General features: G+C 38.4%; 1 long non-coding RNA gene and 1 other non-coding gene across 2 annotated transcripts in view; one reads left to right on the plus strand and one right to left on the minus strand.

Annotated features, from left to right (window-relative positions):
- Positions 1–4,106: 4,106 nt before the first annotated feature.
- LOC126077500 (uncharacterized) overlaps positions 4,107–24,583 on the plus strand; it is a 137,251-nt gene continuing 116,774 nt past the window's right edge. Inside the window, exons 1-3 of the long non-coding RNA XR_007517762.1 lie at positions 4,107–4,129; positions 6,189–6,286; positions 6,558–6,675. This is a non-coding gene — a long non-coding RNA (uncharacterized LOC126077500). The remainder of the gene's footprint in view (positions 4,130–6,188; positions 6,287–6,557; positions 6,676–24,583) is intronic.
- TRNAP-AGG (transfer RNA proline (anticodon AGG)) lies at positions 10,750–10,821 on the minus strand. The gene has a single exon. It is a non-coding gene; the product is annotated as a tRNA-Pro (tRNA).

Genomic DNA, 24,583 nt, shown 5'->3' on the forward strand with positions numbered 1-24,583 from the left:
TCCCAAGTCAATTCTTAAGTAATTTTAATCTCTTTTTTTTTTTAGTTTACATTACTGTTGCCTTTTATTGTCAATATTTTTGTAAATTTGATCTTTATGTATTTTGTGGGGTTTGCATGAGAATGATAACATAAGCAACATTGTATTTAGGACATATTATTAACGATAACATGTACAAAATGGGGGTGGTCATTGCGGTTCGTTGTAACTCAAATAAGACCTAAGTCTTAAAGGACCTGGATCTGTTTTCCATTTTGACAGTGATTTAGGAAATAATCCTGGAATCATTATTCCCTCTCATTGAGAGTAGAGAGTGTGACCCAGCTGGACATGGGCTCACAGGACCTCACAAGGACTCATAAGGACACATCAGTTGGGCCCTGAGATAGACAAATAGATAGAATAATCTTGGAAAATATCTTTTAGGGAACCTTCACAAAAGCCAGAACACAAAACTTTCCACTCTATCTTTTTCTGTTAACGTACAGTGAATAGAAATTTGTTGGACCAATGAAGACTGTCGTTACTGAAACCTGTACCAATCATTGTCAGGAAATACAATTCAAAATGTAGGATCACAGTTTCTAGCCAATCTGTGAAAAGGTGAAGCTTTCAATGGTTTTGGCCATTTGTAATGTTAATATATACTGATGACTCTGTAACCTTCCTTGGACTCCGACAGACATGTCTGTGGCAGCATGCTTGTCTGTTTTCCCATTCTTGTTTATTCTGTAATACTCTCTGGGCTTGTGCAGACGTGGCTGTGAAACGTGCTTGTCCGTTTTCCCATTCTTGCTTACTCTGTAGTATTTCCTTGGACTTGGGCAGACATTAGCTCTGGCAGCATGCTTGTCCACTTCTCAACTTTTGTCTTTTTGATTATATGCCGAATAAAACTTTCTTTTTGCTTTACTAAACTTTGTGATGTTTTTTCCCTCCAACAGTTAATGGCGTAGTCGTCAAGAGTTTCTGAAGCTACAATCCAGTTGAACTCGAGGACACATGGACTGTGGAGTAAAAAAAATGTGGAGTAGAAGCCCACAAAAAGAGAAGTCCTATTTTCTGGACCCACGTGTTCCCACTCGACTTCCCTTCCACACTGACAGAATGACTGCTCTTGGAAAATGAGCCTTTGCTTCTTTTTTGTTCTCGATTTCATGTTTTCTTAAGCTTTGTTCAGCATATTTGTTCAGAAAACCGGTTGGTTGATTAAGGAGAATCTTTCTTAGGTTTTTGCTTGATTATTTGGCTAAGAGTGATACTTGGTAACTCTTTAGGTAAACTGCAATTTAGGTCCGAATTTGGGTGTTTGAAACATTAAAGAGGTAGCCCTGGATCACCATAAGCCACAAAGTTTGGGCCTTTTTGTGACTCAGAAAACCTGGAAAATAGTGATCTGTTTTGCCAGATCTCCAGGGGGAGGTGGGAGCTCCTGACCTGTTTTGCCAAATTCTCAAGGGGAGGTGGCAGCTCCTGACCTGTGTTATGAAATTTGGAGGGAAAAGCGGTAGTTCTGTACCTTTTTTATGAGATCGTTTCTCAATTAAAAAATCACAATGTTAAAATTAAAATCATCGGTAGCTTCAAAGTACTTTCCAATTGGAAGAACTAGTGTATTCAAGGTTTGAAATTAGAGCATAGGTCTCTAGCCAGCAGAATGAAATAAAATCCAAAAAAGAAACCAAAAGCTTGGACCCTAGAGCTTAATATCTTGGATAAATGAGCTTGGATTTTCCCCTCAGCTACTGAGACACTGGTGTGGGGTTCATACTGAAAAATGCTATAAACTGAGTATGCCAGAAGTAATTTGGAATTTCAGTGATCATTTTGGGAAAACACTCTTTCGTTTGTGTTGTCTTTTCTTTCCTCTTTAGAGAACTTAACGCTTGATGCTCAGGTTTTGTCAAAAGTTCTAATATTCCTCCATCTGAAGTTCTGGGAAGTTAATAGGTTTTATCTAGAACCTGTTTTCTCAGTTGAATTGCGTCGATCTTACCAAAAATTACTGCATATACTTTTAGAAACTAGGATCCCCATATCCTTGTTTTGTGTGGTATTGTTCAGTGAGTTTATGTGATTTTCTGTCTCCTTTTGTTCTAAGAGTTTGCTTCTGGTCTAGAGTGTTGTGTCTAAGTTTCTGTCTTCTATCAGATTAGAGGTTATAGCTAAGAATTATTGTTTTTTTTTTAAGACTATCTTCCAACTTCAATTCCTTCCTTGTTCAGAAAACCTGCATCATGTGTCTATCTTATGATTGAGGCTTTTAGTTGGTTCTTAGAGAAACTTTGGTATAAACTGGTCTGTTTGAAAAGTGCACCAAGATCTTTATGTCCTGTATGTCAGTCTTAGGAGCAAAATCTTTCTAAGTAATTTAAGCTAGATATTATATGAAATGTGTTTTAGTTGAAGAAGAAGGATAGTTTTGTCTTAGACTAAAAGTAACAGTTCCAGAACAGCAAAAGAGAAAGAAATGAGTTACTTTTTTTGCCTTTCAAAATGTGTAGGTTGACTTAAACATAGGTAAATGAATTGAGATGATTCCTTCCTCTGCCCCTAGCCCTCAGCCACCAAGGTCAAATAAAAATCACAATGAAACACACCTTAAATGGCCTGGGAACAAAGCCAGTTGATTAAATTAGATTGGGAAAATATGAAAAATTGTAAAAGTCAAATGAAAACTTGGAATATTTAAAGAAACTTTATTTCAATTAGTTATGTTTTATGATGTACAGGCTTAAAATAATTTCTAAGACCTTTAAGGTAACTTAGTGATGTTGAATTCAGTTAATAGATACTGTCATAATTTAAGCTTATATACTTTTGCTTTTTATACCACAAGAGAAAGGATGTATATATATTTGTGTGTGTGTGTATATTTGGGTCAGCTAATGAGTGAGTTCATTTTTGCCATTTAACGAGATATACTATAAGAGATATACAACAGAGACAACCTTTAAGAAGTTTATTAAAAAGAAATTTATTTGATATGGTCAAAAGTTTTATCTGTCTGTCTAAAGTGTAATGGTTTAATTTATGAGGTTTTAGGAGCATTTATAGCATATAAAACAAAGAATTAGTTTTCTTGGTGTTAAAATAAAATTTTCTTTGATTTCTAAGTTAAAGAGTTAATTTATTAGTGTAATCTGGCTCTAAAACATAGGTTCTGTCTCTAACTAGAAGAAGATTCCTGAGTCAGAAAACAAGCTACGTGGCTTTCGGGAAAAAAAAAAAAAGCTAAGGTTTTTATTTTGAGATCTTTGGTTAAATAACTAAAGTATTATTTCATAGTAACTTATGATAAATTCCTAACAAGTTTGAAACTTCATGGAAAGCCACAAAATTATTATAAGGGAAAAGTGCTAAAAAGGTTTATTTGAAATTGCATAGAACGTGTTATTAAAATCAAGAGACGTGCCGATTCTTTCTCTTTGGGTTAAAATTTGTATCTTAGTATTTCCTCTTGTGTTTTTGTCTAATCTTAGACAACAAATGAATAATATTATGTCATAATTTTATTATTTCTTAATTTCAAACTTTGTTTTTTAAATCTAACATCATCAAAGTCAATAGTTTTACTGGAGAATTCAAATCATTTACCTTTGAAGTTATTTTTTATTACTATTTATTCCTGAATATTACTATTCAGGTATTTACAGACTTAATAATCTTGGTATATGCTTAGTATAACCTGACTATATGGTTTTATGTCTCAAGATTATTATGTGTTACACCTGAAGTTCTTTAAAAATACAGTTAATGGGTATATTTAGAAAAATTTTTTATATGAAGTTTTTTTTTTAACTGCTTTGGCCTTTAGACTATGCTTGTAATTAATTTCTATCAGGTCTTTCACTATCAAGAGTTATGTTTATAAATTAATCATGGTCATATTTTCTCATCTGCAGATAAGTTTTTACTTTGCTGATTTTCTGAAAATATTTGACCAGAATATCTCAACAAAAAAGATGGATTATATTGAACTTGTAAAAAAGACTGTAACTAGACTCAGTCAAGATTTCCAGAACTCTAAGAAGCTGATGATTTTACAGACTGTGGTCGATCCAGAATCACTTGCAACGGAAGTTAACAACATAAGACTGAGTAAACGAAACGATACTATGGGTTTTATGTGAGAACATTTCTGATGTTTTAAGGCCTTTCTTTCTGGAAATAATACTTTACAGTCCTACTTTCTACATATAAGAAACCATTTTCCTCTTTTCTCCGAAATTTTCTACCTAATGCATTTAGTTATTTTAACTCTTGAATTAGAAGTTCCTGTTGGTAAACTCAGCAAAGTTGTAAATATCATAACCAGAAAAGTGTCTCAAATTTGAGCTATGATTTTACAAATTAGAATAGCATTAGATTTTCTATTAGCTCTCTCAAGGGAGTTTGTGCCTTAACAGATAAATGTTGCTGTATGTATATTACAACACAATCATAGGTTTTGCAGAATGTGGTTGCTACAGAGGCACAAGGAAACTAGTTACTGATGCTGCTTGCGCATAAATGAACACCTCATGAGATTTGTTTCTGTGGATCAAAGATCTTAGGGTCATGGTTTCGTTCACTGATTATTTCAGACAATTGGCCTAGTGTTAGTGTTTCTGTTCTACCTCCTGATTTGCTGTATAGTACCTGGGATCTTAAAAACCAGATAGTGCCCAATTACCATTTATTGAATATTTTTGATCAAAGATTCTATAACAACTTCATGATCCAAAGGAGGGAACCATGAAAGACTGTATATAATTCTCCTGGAATCCAGATTTCTTGCGTTCATAGAGGTTGGGGCAACCTATATAGGCCATCGCCTTTGGGTGTCCTTCTTAAACCTCGAGCCTTGAGGAAAAAAAAGAAACTGATTCCTGAAACCACATTGAGTCAAACAATTGTCCAGATAAACTAGCAAGACCATTTTGCTCTGGGCATTGTGCTTTCTTTTTGAAGAATTCAGTTTGTTTTGAGAAGCTGACTCCAAAGATCAGTAAATAGAATTATGCTTAGGGTAAATCAATAATCAGTTTAATCAGTCTTCAAGACAATGTTGTATGAAATACCTGTCTAATGCTTGTAATCAAACTCTTACCCTCTTGCTATACAGAAAATTGTGTAACTTAAAGAAATCAGATTCTCAGAGGAGGTCGACCTCATGGCTCAGACTCCATTTTGCCTTAGACTCCATCTCTGCTTCTTAGTAAGCGACCCATGACTGTTAATAGGTAAACCAAGGAGAGGCAGCTTGCCCTCAGGGAAAACACTGAGTATATTTTAGACAGATTAACTGGAGACCTCCAACAGGACAACTCCATCCTGTATTATCTTGCTAACCATATATTCTTTAATAGAAACCTGTTTGTCACATGTAAATTTTTCTATACCTTCTGTTTTCTCTAGACAAACTTCGAGTGCCCTTTATAGATATACGTTTTTGTGTGGTGGATCCAGCTATACTAATTTAGATGATTCCTTTCTAACTAATAGTGAATTTACATGGACAATCTCTTATTTAGATTCCTAGTGAATGTGTGGGCAATGCACTTTGGGAACTTTAGGATTATCTTTAGATATTCAAAGTAAATACTAGAAAGTTAATGTTAATTTTTTATCCTTTGTAAAATGAGAGTCAGAAGAAAGCCCATTGGTCCAATACTCAGGGTATGGTTGGTAAATTTAATTCCTCTTTATGGTGTATTTGAACTGGAGAAATCTTTAAGAAATTTATCAATCACTATGGGGAAAATAACAGACAAATTTGTTAGTGGGATGGAAGTAAAACAGTGATCTCTGGCCTCATTAAGCCAAGGTGGCATGAGATAACAAAATAGACTTAGATTTTTTTTATTGGTCTAAGAAAGTGTAATATGTGCTTTAGCAAATACCTCTTGTTGCATTTAGATAAATAACACAGGAGAAGAACAGAATATACAAATAGAATTGGAAAGCAAGCTACTTGGTTACATACTGTAATACCCTTACAAACACCAGTTTTATTTGCACTACTACAAGTAATATTCTTAGTCTACATCCTAAAAGTATTAGGCATAATAATGCTTATCTTCTATTGCCTTACACACCTAAAAGGCAAAAGAAGGCTTCAGGCTAAAATGTCAAGGTACATTGAGTTTGCTCACTTTGGCAATGCGGTTGATGAGAAGATCGATTGATGAGAACATCGCTTTTAGGATCCTGGTGAAGAACCGGATGGTATCTGGTGGAAAACCAGCACTACGAGTTTAAAGAACCTGCCATGGCCGCCATCTAGGAGCTCGACTAAGTTCAGGTATTGATCACTGATGTGTTATCTCCAATCTCCCATCAAAAGGAGGGAATGATTCAGGAAATAATATTGGAATCATTATTCCCTGTCCTTGAACATTGAGAATATGACCCAGCTGGAGGTGGGCTCACAGGAGCTCACAAGGACACATCAATTGGGCCCTGAGATAAAGACAATAGATAGAATAATCTTGGAAAATATCTTTTAGGGAAACTTTCACGTAAGCCAGAACACAGAGCACTTTCCACTCTTATCTTTTTCTGTTAACATATAGTGAATAGAAATGTGTTGCATCAATGAAGACCCTCCTGACTGCCGTTACTGAAGCCTGTACCAGCGATCATCAAGAAATATAATTCAAAATGTAGGATGACAATTTCTACTGTGAAAAGGTGAACTTTCAATGGTTTCAGCCATTTGTAATGTGAATATATACTGATGACTCTGTAACCTTCTTTAGACTTTGGACAGACAGGGCTGTGGCAGCATGCTTGTCCATTTTCCCATTCTTGTTTATTCTGTAATATTCTCTGGACTAGGGCAGACACGGCTGGGAAACGTGCTTGTCCGTCTTCCCATTCTTGCTTACTCTGTAATATTTCCTTGGACTTGGGCAGACATTAGCTCTGGCAACAGGTTGTTCTACTTCTCACCTTTTGTCTTTTTGAACATATGCTGAATACAGCTTTCTTTTTGCTTTACTAATCCGAGGTTTCCAGTAAATGTTTTTAATTAAAGACTTAAATAAGGAGGAAAATGGAGTGAGGAAATATAGGAAAATTGATATTATGGAATATCATTTGGGAATGTGTTGATTCTACCTATTTCTTCTACTTCCGTTTTAGGAAGGCTCCTAAGTTCCTTACAAGCTTCCTTCCCTTGTCCAATGTCCAAGTCAGTCACTTCTCTAAAAAGACTCTGAATAGGCAGCTGTCCATTCTCTGTTTTGCCCGAGCACCAGTAGAGAAATTGGTGGGCATATGATGGGCTTTACTGCTTCCGCTCGGTCCTTTGGCCCAGAAAACGCAAGACACTAAAGAACACTGTCCACGGGGACCTTCCACCACCTCTTTTTCTGTCTTTCTGTCTCTTTAAAAACAGTACAAATGGGAGCCAAGAACCTCCTATTAAGGTGCACCTTTTTGATTCGAGTGATTCCGTTGGAATCCGGTTCTTCGTTTCTGTTCTTCGTTTCTCCCCTTTCTGAAAGTCTTCCTTCCTTTGTCACAGTCACCTTAGGGATGTAGAGGCTCACAGGTTGTGAATGGAGGTTGTTTTTGCTTTCTATGTGTTCAGGAATGGCATGGAAAATACCAGGAGAACTAAATCTATATGCCTTCAAAAAAAAGAGGTTGCAGTCGAGTGGATTCCGACTCACAGTGACACCATAGGATAACGACAGAATTGCCGTCATAGTATTTCCAAGAGGATGACAGTGGCATTCTGCTTAGTAGCCAACTTCTTAACTACTCTACTATCCCAGGGCTCCATACCTTAACCAGTGGGTTTAAATAGTGTTGGGACAGAGAAAAATTCTGGAGATGCCTGGGATCGAACCGTGGACCTCCTGTATGCAAAGCATGTGCTCCAACACTGAGCTACATCCCCCAGCTGGGGAGACTTTTGTTAAAGGTTTTCTACACTTAAGTTCTATTACAATCCCAAAGCCTTGGAATAAAATTCTTACATTAAAAAAAAAAAGGATAATTATGTACATGAAAACAAATCTGCTGAAACCCGGGATTGCAAGGGACCTTTACATCTTCAGGCTAAGGTTCTCTCAACTGAGCTATTTCTGCTGCTTTGAGCATGATTTTTAGATATACCTTCAAAGTATTGCTTAGCCCTTTCATTTACAAAACTCTCCCCCACCTCCAAGGCTAAAAAAAAAAAAATTTTTTTTTTTTTCCCTAGAGTGGACTTAATTGGATATTTCTCTTGCTGCATGCTGCATGTGACAGGCTGGAGTGGGCTGTGGTTGGATAGATCCTGTCTTCTACACCGGTTAGGATCTGATAAAATCCTTGTTGGTTAGGCTGTGATAAAATAGTTTCCCTTGAGGGCAGAACTGCCTCATAGGGTTTTCCCTATAAGATAGGGTACAATGCCGCTTCAGAGTCTCCACCGCTGTAATGTTTACAGAAACAGAGAGATACGAGCAAAATAAACAAGTCAAGCAGAAGGAAGGAAACACTAAAAATAAGAACAGAAATAAATTAAATTGAAAATAAATAAAATGGAGAAAATCAATGAAAGAATAAGTTGGTCCTTTGAAAAGATGAATGTAATTAAAAAACCTCTAGCAAGACTGACAAAAAGAAACTAACCAAAAAGAAGGGGGGAAAACACAAAGTATCAGAATCAGGAATCAAAGAGGGGTATCACTATAGGCTCTACACACAAAAGAATAATAAGGCAATACTATAAACAATGCTACACACATAAATTTCACAACTTAATGGAAATGGACCAATTCCTCAAAAAACTCAAACTGCCGCTACTCACCCAGTGTGAATATGTATTTTCAATAGTATTGTATTAAGGATATTTGATTTAGTAATTTTAAAACTCCTCCTCCCATAAAAATATCACCAGGACCAGAAAAATTAATTAGAATATTCCAACAAATATTTAAAGAGTTAACACAAACTATGCACAATCATTTCCAGAAAATAGAAAAGGAGGGAATACTTCTAATTCATTTTATGAAGCCAGTATTACTCTCCCCACATGCAGCTCTCACTTTTTCCTACTGTTTTCTTAAAGTGCCTGTAGAGAGCAAGTGGATAAGAGAAAGAAAAGAGCTAACACATGAAATGACTACATTACCTCCGTTGATAAAATTCACCCTAAAACAAATAATTGACCCCAGGAACACAACCAACCAGAAGCCAATCAGTCTTGGAAGCCAGGCTGTCTCTCTCCTGAGTACCTCCTATGGATATTTTCTTAGAAAGGAAAATTGAGAAGGATATCAAAGATGGGAGTGCTGTGAGCAACCATCAAATTCTGTGTCTTCCTAAAGACGCTTTCATTCAACAGGAATACATACAGACGTAGAGACAGATTTGAAACCATAAAACATTAGCAAGTTACTAGCAGTGGACTGGAAATTCGTAGAGGTTTGCTGGTCACATAAATAAGATGTGATAAGATTGACCCTGAAGGAACAGAGGCAGTGGCTGTTCTTTACAAAGAAGCATTCAGTATACTTGTGATCCACTCACCTTTTGTTTGTAGTAGTCCCCCACTAAGGACGGTGTCCCAAGTCAATTCTTATGTAAGTAGAATATCTTTTTTTGTTTGTTTGTTTTCGTTATTTTTGCCTTTTATTATCAATATTTTTATAAATTTGTTTCTTTTCCGGGGTTTGCATGAGAATATAACATAAGCAACATTGTACATAGGACATATTACTACCGACAAGGTGTAAAAAAAAAAAAAAAAAAAAGGCGTTGGTAAGTACTGTTCCTTGCAGCTCAAATACAGCTTAAGTCCTGAACTACCTGGATCCATTTTCCTTTTTGACAGAAGAAAACTTTCGCTGCTTCTTCACATGGGCCTGCCTCCTTTTGATGTTAACTGAGGTTTCCAGTAATGTTTCATTGAAAGATTAAAAATAAGGAGGAAAATGGAGTGCGTGAGAAATACAAGAAAATTGATATTATGAAATATCAGTCAGGGATGTGTTGATTCTAGTTATTTCCTCTACTTTCGTTTTAGGAAAGCTTCTAACTCCCTGACAGTCTTCATTACCTTACCCAGCGTCCAAGCCACTAAAAAAAAAAGCCACTAGCTCGCCTAAAAAGACTCGGGACCTACAGCCGTCCATCTCTAATTTTTAGACCGAGCACCGGTAAGAAATCGGTGGGCATGTGATGGGCTTCTCTGCTTTTGCTCCGTCCTTTGGCCCAGAAAACACAATGCAGGAGAGGGAACTGCCCGCGGGACCCTTCCCCCAGCCCCTTTTCTGCCTTTCGGTCTCTTTAATAATAGTACAGCTGGGAGCCGCGGTGAACCACCTGTTAATTCGCATGCTTTTATTTCGGGTGTTTCAAGTGATTCCGTTGGGATCCGGTTCTTCATTTCTCCCCTTTCCGAAAGTCTTCCTTCCGTTATGACAGTGTCCTTAGGGGATGTACAGTCTCACACAGCTTGTGAATGGACGAGTTATGTTTTTACTTTCTATGTGTGCACGAGTGGTATGGAAAATACTGGAACTAAATCTGTATGCCTTCAAAAGAAAAAAAAAGTTGCGGTCGAGTGAATTCCGACTCATAGTGGCACTGTAAACCCAAAAACCAAACCAAACCCATTGCCGTCGAGTCGATTCCGACTCATAGCGACCCTATTGGACAGAGTAGAACCGCCCGATGGTTTCCAAGGAGCCCCTGGAGGATTCCAAGTGCCCACTTATTGGTTAGCACTTGTAACACTTCATCACTACGCCACCAGCGTTCCAAAATGGGCTCGTCCGGGATTTGAACCCGGGACCTCTCGCACCCTAAGCGAGAATCATACCCCTAGACCAACGAGCCACTTGGTTTCACGCTCCTAAGGCTCTGGTAAAGTATTTTCCCTTGAGGACAGGCCATTGTGAAGAACAGAGCACTATTTTAAAGTCCTAACTTTTCCCGCTCCCTTTGCTGGAAGAACCAGGGGATATTTCTTTGAAGGTCAGTGAGAATGTGGTGCTGCAACTCAAGGTAAAACCCACAAAGTCTGAGGCGCCCCCTAAAGCTGGGCCTCCAGGAGTTTTTCTCTCTTAAGCGAGTCTACTCCCAGTCTCCAGCAATAAACAATTCTAACTCTGGTACCAGCTGCAGTGACCATTTCGACACCTAGTAAGCAGCGATTCTCTGTATCAGCCTCTTCGTTTCTCATTTTCAAGTTGTTGGTTTGCCCTGTGATCTCAATTCTCTGATGTATCTATAAAGAGCTGTGAATTTTGCCACTTTTTTCTTGTCTTGAGGATGGGAGAGATGATTTCCAAGTTCTTTACATGCCAGACTGGAAACCAGAAGTCATTAATTTTTAATCGATTGCTTGATAATGTTTTGGATACATCAGTTTAATAAAGTATATTGTTAAAATTAAATTCATAAGCTTATTTTTAGTCGTTTAATGTGGCTCCTGGAAAACTGGAAATGGCATAAGTGTCCCTCATTTATGGCTTGCATTATATTTCTGTTAGACAGCACTGGCTAGAGAAGATGGTACCTGAGTAGGTGTTGTCCTGGGAGAACCACTAGGCAGAGAGGACAGAGTAGGACCTACCCACATTTATGTTTCATATCTCACATGGACATGGAAATGTGGTCACATGCATGATCTCATTCAGTCTTTATAGCATCCGGTTTTACACAGCAGTCATTGGCCTCATTTTTGAGATAATGAATGAAGGCTAACTACTTTTTGGTAATTGCCCTGTGTCTCCCACCTCAATACAATGTAAAAGAATCCTTGCTTATTTAGGCAATAAAACACTCTATGATACTCTGTCCAATCAAGTATTTCTTAAATAAAATGCAATCGTCTGAGCTGAGATGGGCTGTATGACCTAATGGATAAAGTATCTGCTCCCCAATCTCTGTACAGTCAACGTCCCTATCCTCACGTTGCTTCTCACTTTGTACCAATTTTCCTTTTGCAGCTTGATGTAGTTTTTGAGGTTGGAACACTGTAGGTTATTTTCTCCTGACAGTGTCCCAGTAGTTTCCAGTGGAAAACAGATACCGACTGTGTAAGCAAAACACTGAAAAGTAGAAGAAGAAGAAAAAAAAGCACATTACCTGTTACCCTGATAAAGAACGTCAAGAAACAGGTTGATGTTAGAGTGGAAAATATGGAATATTTATACACGAGTCTTGATGACTTCACCGCCATTTGCTTTCATTGTTCAGAATTCTAGTTTCCTTCTTAAATGTTCAGCAGAATTTTTCATATAGAAATGTTTATTTTTGTTCTTTCCTCAAACAAAAATAATTTGGAAATTTGAAACAGGGGTGCAAGGCTGTAGGGCTGTTATCAGCAAGAAAATTAAAGATGTTCTTAAAATTGTTTAAAAATTCAAAGATGTTCAACAAATTTCCTTATTCTAGCAGTTTAATAATGCAGTGGACTCAGGATTCAAACCTAAATTTTTTTATTACAAAATTTTTCTTGCATACACCACACCCACATTTGTACACTCATACAGTATAGTGATTCTTTTTATACAGGACTTTAAACATTTCTTGCAATTAAAACCATCCCTTCTCCCACACCTCCCCATACATAACATGAAAGCAGAAAAGGATCATAAGTATAACCAAAATGCATTTCTTTTAAGTCGACCCCAACTGTTAGCGACTCTGTAGGGCAGGGTAGAACTGCTTCCTAGGGTTTTCCCTATAAGACACGATACAATTGCCCCTATAGAGCCTCTGCGGCTGTCATCTTTATGGAACCTCACTGCCCTGTCTCTCTCCCTGTGAGCAGGTGGTGGGTTCAAACTACTAATCTTTCTGTTAGTAGCCAAGCACTTTATCAGTGCACCATCAAGTAGTGTATTAGAATTTCTTACCCCACAATTTCCATAGTAGAACCATCCCATAGGGTTTTCTAGGCTGCAATATTTACAGGAGCAGTTCTCCAGGTCCTCCTCCTGCAGAGCAGCTAGATAGATTGAACCAGAGACCTTTAGGTTAGCAGCCTAGCTGGTAACCGTTGTGCCACCAGGGCTCCTGGTGTTTTTCCTTTTAATTTTAAATAAAATATTCAACACTTCATGGGAGACCATATCAATACGGAAATAAAGGAGAGGATGACAAAAATATATACGAATACAACCTGGTTGAATTTGCTAAAATCAGTAACTACTATAGTGACATATATAGGAATATATACATGTATGTATATTATTAAAAAATTCTCGGCTGCATGGATTTACCACTCTTACTTCTATTACAATCTCCAAGCTGGGATGCAATTGTTATATAAGAAAAGGGATGGTAATAATTATGCAAAGGTCAAAGAAACTGCCAAAACTCAGGCTTGAACAAGGGACTGTAGTTTCCTCAGGCTGACACTCTCCCAGCCAAGCTATTTCAGCTATTTGAGGAGAGGATTTTCAGTAATCCTTTCAAAGTTCTGTTTTACCTTTTTACTTACAAGGCTCGTGTGTTTTTAAATACTGAATCTCATTCAATGTTATCTACTCACTCTCCCAAAATTATATGGGCTCTGTTGCCACCCATGTCTGAAAAATTCGATCCAATTATTGGGAACCTTTGATGGGTTCGTAGAGGAGGAGGAGGGTGAAGAAGGAGAGAAATAGTTAAAAGGGGAAGAAGCTTCTGTACCTGGCAACCTCTGGCTGTTCCATGCTCCAAATGCTGCTCAGAAAACTAATGGAATTCCTAATGAAATGCAGGAGTCTGTTCTTTTTCTCCTCCTTCAGTCCTTCGTTTTCCGTCTTGCTCTTCAATGACACTGGAAAGAGGTACAGAGGATTACTGAGCACGTTAATGTGGTGGTGGCCTTCTTGCTTCTGAGTAGAAATGGGGAAACATTTAAAGGCAATGCACTGAATAATTTGTGTATTTCCATATGAATTCACAAAACATGTTTTCAAAAGGAGAAAAGAACAGAAATGTTGGGAACTATAAGCAGCAGATGAGTTCTGTGGTTTCCAACCTCCTCAAGGAAAGGACACACTCCCATTGAGCTACAGCTCTCTCACTACAGGAAGGTCATGAAGATCCACTTTGAAATATTACCCCGCATTTCTAAGAAGTCTTAGCAGATCTGAATCTTGGCCAGAGAAATGCTCCACTGTTTCAAATCCCACTGGACCTCCCAATCTGGTTGCATCAGAACAAGCAAGACCAGAAGGAACAGGCTCACTTGTGCTCTATTTTGTGGTTACTGAGGAAGAACAACAAAAAAAAAAGAATTGTGAGAAATTAAAGACGTCCTTGGACAATCTATTAACCATCTTTGTTAACAGACCCTTCTGTGTTCTCAGTTGGGCCTCTGTCGATTAAAAGACAGAAGGCTGAGGACCTTCCCACTTATTGCTTCTACCCATTCCCGGTCTGACTCCCCACATCAGCCTCAGCTGGCAGTAATATTTAGGATCAATCACTATACATGAAGGCACATCTTTCCCAAAATCCTCTGACCCAGGAAATAGGGAAGGGCATTTCTCAAGGAATCCTTTCCAAATAGAAAGTTGAGAAAATCATTAGCGTCCATGAAAGTAAAGGTGTGAAAGACAGGGCTGAATTGGGAGAATGCTAGACTAAAGCATTAAAAGTACCAGATCCTTTCCCAGGGTTGGAAAGGTCCTCAGTTTATGTCAGAATGATGTCTCCTTCCTGCACCAAGTCACCCGACAACAAATACCCTCCAATACTCACTTTCACAAGTAAATTTTCTAAAGGTCTAAGATAGGAGAGTCGGAACTGCGTGCCTCCAACTTTCTTTGCCTTCCCCAGTGTTACAAACAATAAGACTAAAGAGCGCAACTATTTATTGAGTGAGAGATGTTCGCAAACCACTGTCAGTTCTAGAGAAACTGCTGCAATTACCGCAAAGCCTCTTTTTTTTTTTTTGCCTTATACACTGTTTACAATTTTGTGATAAAAGAGAATGTACATTTGGCACAGTAGTTCAGAAGACCAAGTCACAGGGAATACACAAAATCCTAGAAATACAGGTCTTGAGAAAAAGAAACTTTTAGGCTAGATATCTACCATTCTTTACTTCAAAGTGGGCAAGGTCCTTGGGGAAAAAAAAAAAAAGGAGCATTCTGGAGGGATGAATGAGGTTGATTTACAGGGGGATATTTAATAATAATATAAATGTCCAGAAGTCTTGGAGCACAGTCCAGGCTTTGGGGAATTATTTAATTTATATTTCAGTATTTTAAATCTTTTTTTTTTTTTTTATAATTTTTATTGTGCTTTAAGTGAAAGTTTACAAATCAAGTCAGTCTCTCACACAAAAACACATATACACCTTGGTATATACTCCCAATTACTCTCCCCCTAATGAGTCAGCCCACTGTCTCCCTCCGCTCTGTCTTTTTGCATCCATTTCATTCGCTTCTAACCGCCTCTAGTCTCTCATCTCCCCTCCAGACAGGGGATACCAACATAGTCTCAGGTGTCCACCTGATCCAAGAAGCTCACTGCTTCCCAGCATCCCTCTCCAATCCATTGTTCAGCCTAATCCCTATCTGAAGAGGTGGCTTCAGGAATGGTTCCTGTCCTGGGCCTATAGAAGTTCTGGGGGCCATGACCACTGGGGTCCTTCTAGTCTCAGTCAGACCATTAATTCTGGTCTTTTAATGAGAATTTGGGGTCTGCACCGCATTGCTCTCCTGCTTCCTCAGGGGTTCTTTGATGTGTTCCCTGTCAGGGCAGTCACCGGTTATAGCTGGGTGCCATCTAGTTCTTCTCATCTCAGGATGATGTAGTCTGTGTTTCACATGGCCCTTTCTGTCTCTTGGACTCATAATTACCTTGTGTCTTGTGTCTTGGTGTTCTTCATTCTCCTTTGATCCAGGTGGGTTGAGACCAGTTGATGCGTCTTAGATGGCTGCTTGCTAGTGTTTAAGACCCCAGACGCCACTCTCCAAAGTGGGATGCAGAATGTTAATAGATTTTGTTATGCCAATTGACTTAGATGTCCACTGAAGCCACAGTCCCCAAACCCCCGCCCCTGCTAAGCTGGCCTTCGAAGCATTCAGTTTATTCAGGAAACTTCTTTGCTTTTGTTTCAGTCCAGTTGTGCTGACCTCTCCTGTATTGTGTGTTGTCTTTCCCCTCACCTAAAGTACTTCTTATCTACTGTCTAATTAGTGAATGCCCCTCTCCCACCCTCCCCTCCTCCCCCTCTCGTAACCACAAAAGAGTGTTTTCTTCTGTTTAAACTAATTCTCAAGTTCTTATGATTGTGGTCTTAGACAATATTTGTCCTTTTGCAACTGACTAATTTCACTCAGCATAATGCCTTCCAGGTTCCTCCATGTTATGAAATGTCTCACAGATTCCTCACTATTCTTCATGGATGCATAGTATTCCATTGTGTGAATATACCATAATTTATTTATCCATTCATCTGTTGATGGGCACCTTGGTTGCTTCCATCTTTTTGCTATTATAAACAGTGCTGCAATAAACATGACTGTGCATATACCTGTTCCTGTAAAGGCTCTTATTTCTCTAGGATATATTCTGAGGAGTGGGATTGCTGGATCATATGGTAGTTCTATTTCTAGCTTTTGAAGGAAGAGCCAAATTGATTTCTGAAGTGGTTGTACCATTTTACATTCACACCAGCAATTTATAAGTGTTCCAATCTCTCCACAGCCTCTCCAACATTTATTAATTTCTGTTTTTTGGATTAATGCCAGCCTTGTTGGAGTAAGATGAAATCTCATTGTAGTTTTGATCTGCATTTTTCTAATGGCTAGTGATCGCGAACGTTTTGTCATGTATCTGTTAGCTCCCTGAATGTCTTCTTTAGTGAAGTGTCTCTTCATATCTTTTGCCCATTTTTTAATTGGGTTATTTATCTTTCTGTAGTTGAGTTTTTGCAGTATCATGTAGATTGTAGAGATCTGGTGCTGAACAGAAATGTCATAGGTAAAAAGTTTTTCCCAGTCTGTAGGCAATCTTTTTACTCTTTGGGCGAAGTCTTTCGATGAGCATAAGTGTTTGATTTTTAGGAGCTCCCAGTTATCTACTGTTTCTTCTGCATTCTTAATAATGTTTTGTATACTGTTTGTGCCATGTATTAGGGCTCCTAACCTTGTCCCTATTTTTTCTTCTGTGATCTTTAGCATTTTAGATTTTATTTTTTGGTCTTTGATCCATTTTGAGTTAGTTTTTGTGCATGGAATGAGGTATGGGTCTTCTTACATTTTTTTGCAGATGGAGATCCAGTTATGCTAACGCCATTTGTTGAAAAGACTGTCTTTTCCCCCATTTAACTGTTTTGGGGCCTTTGACAAGTATGAACTGCTCATATGACAATGGATTTATGTCTGGATTCTCAATTCTGTTCCACTGGTCTATGTATCTCTTGTTGCACAAGTACTAGTCTGTTTTGACTATTGCGGCAGTAAAATAGGTTCTATAATCAGGTAAAGTAAGGCCTCCCACTTTGTTCTTCTTTTTCAGTATTGCCTTATTTATGTGGGGCCTCTTTCCCTTCCATATGAAGATGGTGATTTGTTTCTCAATTCATTAAAGAATATCCTTGGGATTTGGATTGGAATTGCATTAAATGTATAGACCATTTTTGGTAGAATAGACATTTTTATAATGTTAAGTCTTCCTATCCATGAGCAAGGTATGTTCTTCCACTTATGTAAGTCTCTTTTGGTTTCTTGCAGAAGTGTACTACAGTTTTCTTGGTATAAGTCTTTTACATCTCTGGTAAGATTTATTCCTAAATATTTTATCTTCTTGGGGGCTACTGTAAATGGCATTGATTTGGTGATTTCCTCTTCGATTTTCTTTTTGTTGGTATAGAGGAATCCAACTGATTTTTGTATGTTTATCTTGTATCCCAATACTTTGCTGAACTCTTCTATTAGTTTCAGTAGTTTTCTTGAGGATTCATTAGGGTTTTCTGTGTACAAGATCATGTCATCTGCAATAGAGATACTTCTACTTCTTCCTTGCTAATCTGGATGCCCTTTATATCTTTATCTAGCTGAATTGCTCTTGCTAAGACCTCCAACACAATGTCGAATAAGAGTGGTGATAAAGGGCATCCTTGTCTGGCTTCTGATCTCAATGGGAATGCTTTCGGGCTCTCTCCATTTAGGGTGATATTGGCTGTTGGCTTTGTATAAAAGCCCTTTATTATGTTGAGGAATTTTCCTTCTGCTCCTATTGTGCTGAGAGTTTTCATCATGAATGGGTGTTGAACTTTGCCAAATGCCTTTTGTGCATCAATTGATAAAATCGTGTGATGCTTGTCTTTAGTTTTATTTATGTGGTGGATTCCATCAATTCTTCTTCTAATGTTGAACCATCCCTGCATACATGGTATAAATCCCACTTGGTCATGGTGAAATACTTTTCGATATGTTGTTGAATTCTATCGGCTAGAATGTTGTTGAGGATTTTTGAATCTATGTTCATGAGGGATATAGGTCTATAATTTTCTTTTCTTGTTGCGTCTACCTGGTTTTGGTACCAGGGATATGGTGGCTTCATAGAATGAGTTTGGAGTATTCCGTCCTTTTCTATGCTCTGAAATACCTTTAGTAGTAGTGGTGGTAACTCTTCTCTGAACATTTGGTAGAACTCTGCAGTGAAGCCGTCCAGACCAGGGCTTTTTTTTTGTTGGGAGTATTTTAATTACCTTTTCAATCTCTTCTTTTGTTATGGGTCTATTTAGTTATTCTACCTCTGTTTGTGTTAGTTTAGGTAGGTAGTGTGTTTCTAGGAATTCATCCATTTCTTCTAGGTTTTCAAATTTGTTAGAGTACATTTTTTCATAGTAATGTGATTTGATTCTTTTAATTTCAGTTGGGTCTGTTGTAATATTGCCCATCTCATTTCGGGTTATTTGATTCCTCTCCTGTTTTTCCTTTGTCAGTTTGGCCAGTGGTTTGTCAATTTTGTTGATTTTTTCAAAAAACGAGCTTTTGGTCTTGTTGATTCTTTCAATCGTTTTTCCTTTTTCTATTTCTCTTAGTTCAGCTCAAATTTTTATTATTTGTTTTCTTCTGGTGCCTGTGGGTCTCTTTTGTTGCTCTCTTTCTATTTGTACAAGTTGTAGGGATAATCCTTTGATTTTGGCCCTTTCTTCTTTTTGGATGTGTGCATTTGTTGATATAAATTGGCCTCTGAGCACCGCTTTTGCTGTGTCCCAAAGGTTCTGATAGAAAGTGTTTTCATTCTCATTGGATTCTCTGAATTTCTTTATACCATCCTTAATGTCTTCTATAATCCATTGTTTTTTGAGCAGGGTATTGTTCAGTTTCCAAGTGTTTGATTTCTTTTCTCTGCTTTTCTTGTTATTGATTTCCACTTTTATAGCTTATGATCAGAGAAGATGCTTTGTAATATTTCACTGTTTTGGATTCTGAAAAGGCCTGCTTTATGACCTAATACATGGTCTGTTCTAGACAATGTTCCATGTGCACTGGAAAAGAAAGTGTAGTTGGTTGCTGTTGGGTGGAATGTTCTGTATATGTCTATGTGGTCAAGTTGGTTGATTGTGGCATTTAGATCTTCCGTGTCTTTATTGAGCTTCTTTCTGGATGTCCTGTCCTTCACCGAAAATGGTGTGATGAAGTCTCCTACTATTATTGCGGAGCTGTCTATCTCAGTTTTCCATGCTGATAGAGTTTGTTTTATGTATCTTGCAGCCCTGTCAGTGGGTGCATAAATATTTAATATGGTTATATCATCTTGGTGTATTGTCCCTTTAATCATTATATAGTGTCCTTCCTTATGCTTTATGATGGATTTAACTTTAAAGTCTCTTCTGTCAGAAATTAATATTGCCACTCCTGCTCTTTTTTGATGGTTGCTTGCTTGATATATTTTTTCCCATCCTTTGAGTTTTAGTTTGTTTGTATCTCTAAGCCTAAGGTGTGTCTCTAGTAGGCAGCATCTAGACGGATCTTGTTTTTTAATCCATTCTGCCACTCTCTGTCACTTTATTGGTGCATTCAGTCCATTTACATTCACTGTAATTATGGATAGGTATGAAGTTAGGGCTATCACTTTGGTATCTTTTTTTGTGTGTTGTTGACAGTTTCTTTTTCCCACTTAATTTAATGTGCTGAGTAGAGTATCTTTATATACTGTCCTTTCCTCATATTTGTTGTTGTTGATTTTGTTTCTGCTGAGTCTCTATTCTTTTCTTATATTTTAGTTTGATGAGTAGGAGAGTTTGTCTCCTTTGTGGTTACCTTATTATTTACTGCTATTTTTTTAAATTTAAAACTAACTTTTATTTTTTTGTATTGCCTTATCTTCCTTTCCATATGGAAGGTGTATGATTATATTTCTTAGTCCCTCTTTATTATTTACATGTTGTCTTCTTTTTTATAATAACATTGCTGTTACCCTGTTTTGAGCTTTTTTTTTTTTTTTTTAATAATTTTGCTTTTTTTTTTTTTTTTTTGGATTTCCCTGTTTGGGTTAACTTCTGATTGCTCTGCCCAGAGTTCTAGTCTTGGGTTGATACCTGATATTGTTGATTTTCTAACCAAAGAACTCCATTTAGTATTTCTTGTTGTTTTGGTTTGGTTTTTACGGATTTCCTCAACTTGTGTTTATCTGGAAATGTCTTAATTTCACCGTCATATTTAAGACACAGTTTTGATGGATATATGATTCTTGGCAGGCAATTTTTTTCCTTCAATTTTTTAAAATCTGTCATCCCATTGCCTTCTTGCCTGCATAGTTTCTGCCATGTAGTCCGAGCTTATTCTTATTGGCTCTCCTGTGTAGGTGGCTTTTTGTTTATCTCTCACTGCTCTTATAATTCTCTCTTTATGTTTGGTTTTGGCAAGTTTCATTATAATATGTCTTGGTGACTTTCTTTTTAGATAGACCTTATGTGGAGTTCGATGAGCATCTTGGATAGATATCTCCATCTTTCACAATATCAGGGAGGTTTTCTGCCAACAAATCTTCAACGATTGTCTCTATATTTTTTTATCCCTCCGTGTCTTGGTGCTCCAGTCACTCATAGGTGATTTCTCTTGACAGAGTCCCACATGATTTTTAAGTTTTCTTCATTTTTTTAAAATTCTTTTATCTGATTTTCTTCAAATATATTAATGCCAAGTGATTTATCTTCGAGTTCAAAAATTCTAGCTTCTACTTGCTCAGTTCTGCTCCTCTGACTTTCTATTGAGTTGTCTAATTCCAAAATTTTACTGTTAATCTTTTGAATTTCTGATTGCTGTCTGTCTATGGATTTTTCTAGCTTATTAAACTTTTTATTATGTTCCTAAATAATCTTTCTAAGTTCTTCAATTGCTTTATCGTGTGTTCCTTGGCTTGTTCTGTGTATTGCCTCATTTCCTTCCTGATGTTTTGAAGGGTTCCGTATATTAAACTTTTGTATTCTGGCTCTGGTAATTCCAGGAATGCACTTTCATCTAGAAGATCCCTGGATTCTTTGTTTTGAGAGCCTGTTGAGGTGATCATGACCTGTTTCTTTATGTGACTGGATATTGACTGTTGTCTCCAAGCCATCTATAAGTTATTGTATTAGTTTAGCTTGCTTACAGTGTTGTAGCTGCTTGCTTTGTTTTGTTTTGGTATACCTCCCTGGGTTGCTTGAGTGAGGTAGCTTGATTATTTTCACCTTTGTAGCTCTGATGGTCTGTCCCCAGCTGGCTAGAGCTGTTATCAGGTATATAAGTCTAGGAGTCCATTCAGTTTTTTTGTATGCATTCAACTCAGGTTTCCAGGTAGCTAATCATCAAGTGTGTGGTACAGACTCTGTCCTACAGTTTTAGAGGGGCAGGGGTGATTGGCGTATATAGCCCTATGTGATTGCAGCAGGGGGTCACGCTCTGAACAGGGCAGGGAGCTGAGAACCGACCCCCGAGTGTCTCTGAGGAAGATGCGTCCCTGTTTCCTAGAGCGTGCAAGTGGGTGGGTTTTGCAGAGGGACCATGGGCATCCAAAGGTTTTGATTGTGAGGATTGGAAGGTACCAGTTCTCTTTGGACCCCTGTCGTGGGTGGCTGGGTGACCTGAGTGAAGCGACCAGTCCTTAGGTCCCTGATGTGCTTAGGTGAGGACCTTGCTTAATAGCAAAGCAATGTCAAACGTCAAACACCCACCTCTCCACCGCACAGCTGAAATGGCTGCAGTCTGCCAACAAGGGCCTATTCTCCTAAAATATGCCCATACAAGTCCATGCAAAAGCGAAAGGTGCTCAAGATCTACGGACAGTTTATGCCTGGACAGGAGCCGCTTCTATCCTGAGCTCCCCCCTGGTGAACGGAGCTAGCAAATTATCTTTTCCCCCAGTTGCAAATTTTTTCCTTCCCTAAGGCCAGGAAGATGGCTCTAGGTGCTCAACCGGGCCTACCTCAGGCCTAGGGATTCCACTGCTGAAGCCGGCTTGGCGGTGGAGGCGGAGGGGGATGGTGAAATATATGGAAGTACTTAACCTTTTGCCTGGAGTGCCGTTCTTCTGAGGTGCCAGAGGTGTGAGTAGGCTGTGTGGCTGGCTGCTTTTCCCTGAGCAAACTGCAGCCAAACGCTAGTACCAGCCCGCCACGGCAGCTCCTGGAATGGTGCCTGAGGCCTTCCCACGATTCAGGTCCGATAACTCCTTTCCACTTCTGAACAGTCTCTTCCTCCCCCTTGCCCTCAGTTTGTTTTCTAAGCTTGCCTTTGAAGCTCAGGGCTCCCAGCTTCTCACAAATATACTCCTTTCACTTGTTTTTTTTTTGATCTTCTTTGCAAAGAGGGCTCCCCAGAAGACTCTGTCTATTCTGCCATCTTGGCTCCACCTCCTATAGAGACATTTTTGGAACCAAAAAGCATTTGAAAGGCACCAGCAGTGGGGTGGAAATTCCTAGAAGCTTACTGGTCATACAAACCAGATGTGATAAGATTGACCATGAAGAAACAGAGGCAGTGGCTGTTCTTTACAAAGAAAGCATTCAGCATAGCTCGGATCCAGTCACTTTTATTTGTAGTGGGTCCTCAAGTCAACTCTTACATAAGTCGAATACATTTTTTGTTTGTTTTTTAGTTTTTATCATTGTTGCCTTTTGTTATCAATATTTTTATAAATTTGTTCTTTGTTTTCCGGGGTTGGCATGAGAATGATAACATAAGCAACCTCGTATGTAGGGCATATTATTAACGATAAGATGTACAGAATACAAAAATAAGGGTTGTGGTAAGTGGCGCGCTTTGTCACTGAAGGAGGACTTACGTCGGAACTACCTGTATCTATTTTCCTTTTTGATAGAAAAACCTTTTGGGCTGCTTCACATGGGTCTGTCTCCTTTTGATGTCAACTGAAGTTTCCAATAAATTTTTTATTTAAAGATTTAAAAGAACAGAGAAAATGGAGTGAGTAAGGAAATACAGGAAAATTGATGCTATGGAATATCAACTGGGAATGTGTTGATTCTTCTACTTTCATATTAGGAAGGCTTCTAATTCCCTGACAGTCTTCCTGACCTTGCCCAGAGTCCAAGCCACCCGCTCGCCTAAAAAGACTCGGAATCTGCAGCCATCCTCTGGTTTTTAGGCCCAGCACCCGCAGAGAAATCTGAAGGCGTTAGGATGGGCTCCTCTGCTTTTGCTCCCTCCTTTTTTTTTTTGGCTCAGAATTCACGAGGCGCTAAAGAAAACTGTCCGCGCCTCACCCCCGTCCCTTTTTCTGTCTCTTTAATAATAGAACAAATGGGAGCCAAGATGAACCACCTGTTAACATGCATGCTTTTGATTCGGGTGGCTTAAGTGATTCCGTTGATATCCGGTTCTTCCTTTCTTCCCTTTCCGAAAGTCTTCCTTCCTTTGCCACAGTACCTTTAGGGGATGTAGAGTCTCACAGCCCATGAATGGAAGAGCATTCAAGGCAGTTCACCGGGTTATGCTTTTACTTTCTATGTGTGCAGGAATGGAATGGAAAATATTAGGAGAACTAAATCTGTATTCCTTCAAGGGGAAAAAAAAAAAAAGATTCCCGTGGAGATGACTCCAACTGATAGTGACAGTATAGGACACGATAGAATTGCCCATACTGTTTCCTAGAATATGCCAGTGGCCTTTTGTTTAATAGCCCAATACTTAACTACCGCAGGGCTCCATTCCTTAATTAATACTGTTAATAGTGTTGGATCAGAGAAAAACTGCGGAAGTGACTGGGATCTAACCTGGCGCTTCATACCTGCAAGGAATGCCCTCTCCCACTGAGCTATGTTCCACACTCAGGGTCAGCTAGCAGAAATTTAGCTTCACTTAGTTGTATTACAATCCTAAGGTCTTGGAATGCAATTGTCATATTAAAAAAGGATGACAATAATTACGCATAGGTAGACAAAACAGCCAAATCCCAGAATTAAACCAGGGACCTTCAGATCTTCAGTGTAGCTGCTCTCCTAACTGAAGTATATTGGCTGCTAGACACATGACCTTAGTTATACCTCAAAGTACTGTGTAGAAGACTAGTGTACTTTTAAATACAAATTTCAGTCAATATTATCTATTCACACACCCAAAATTACATGAGGTCTGTTGCCACCCATGTCTGAACAATGTGATCCAATTTTTGGAGACTTTGGATGGGTTCGTAGAAG

The sequence above is a fragment of the Elephas maximus genome, chromosome 1 (genome assembly GCF_024166365.1).
Source record: "Elephas maximus indicus isolate mEleMax1 chromosome 1, mEleMax1 primary haplotype, whole genome shotgun sequence".
Classification (NCBI taxonomy): Eukaryota; Metazoa; Chordata; class Mammalia; order Proboscidea; family Elephantidae; genus Elephas; species Elephas maximus.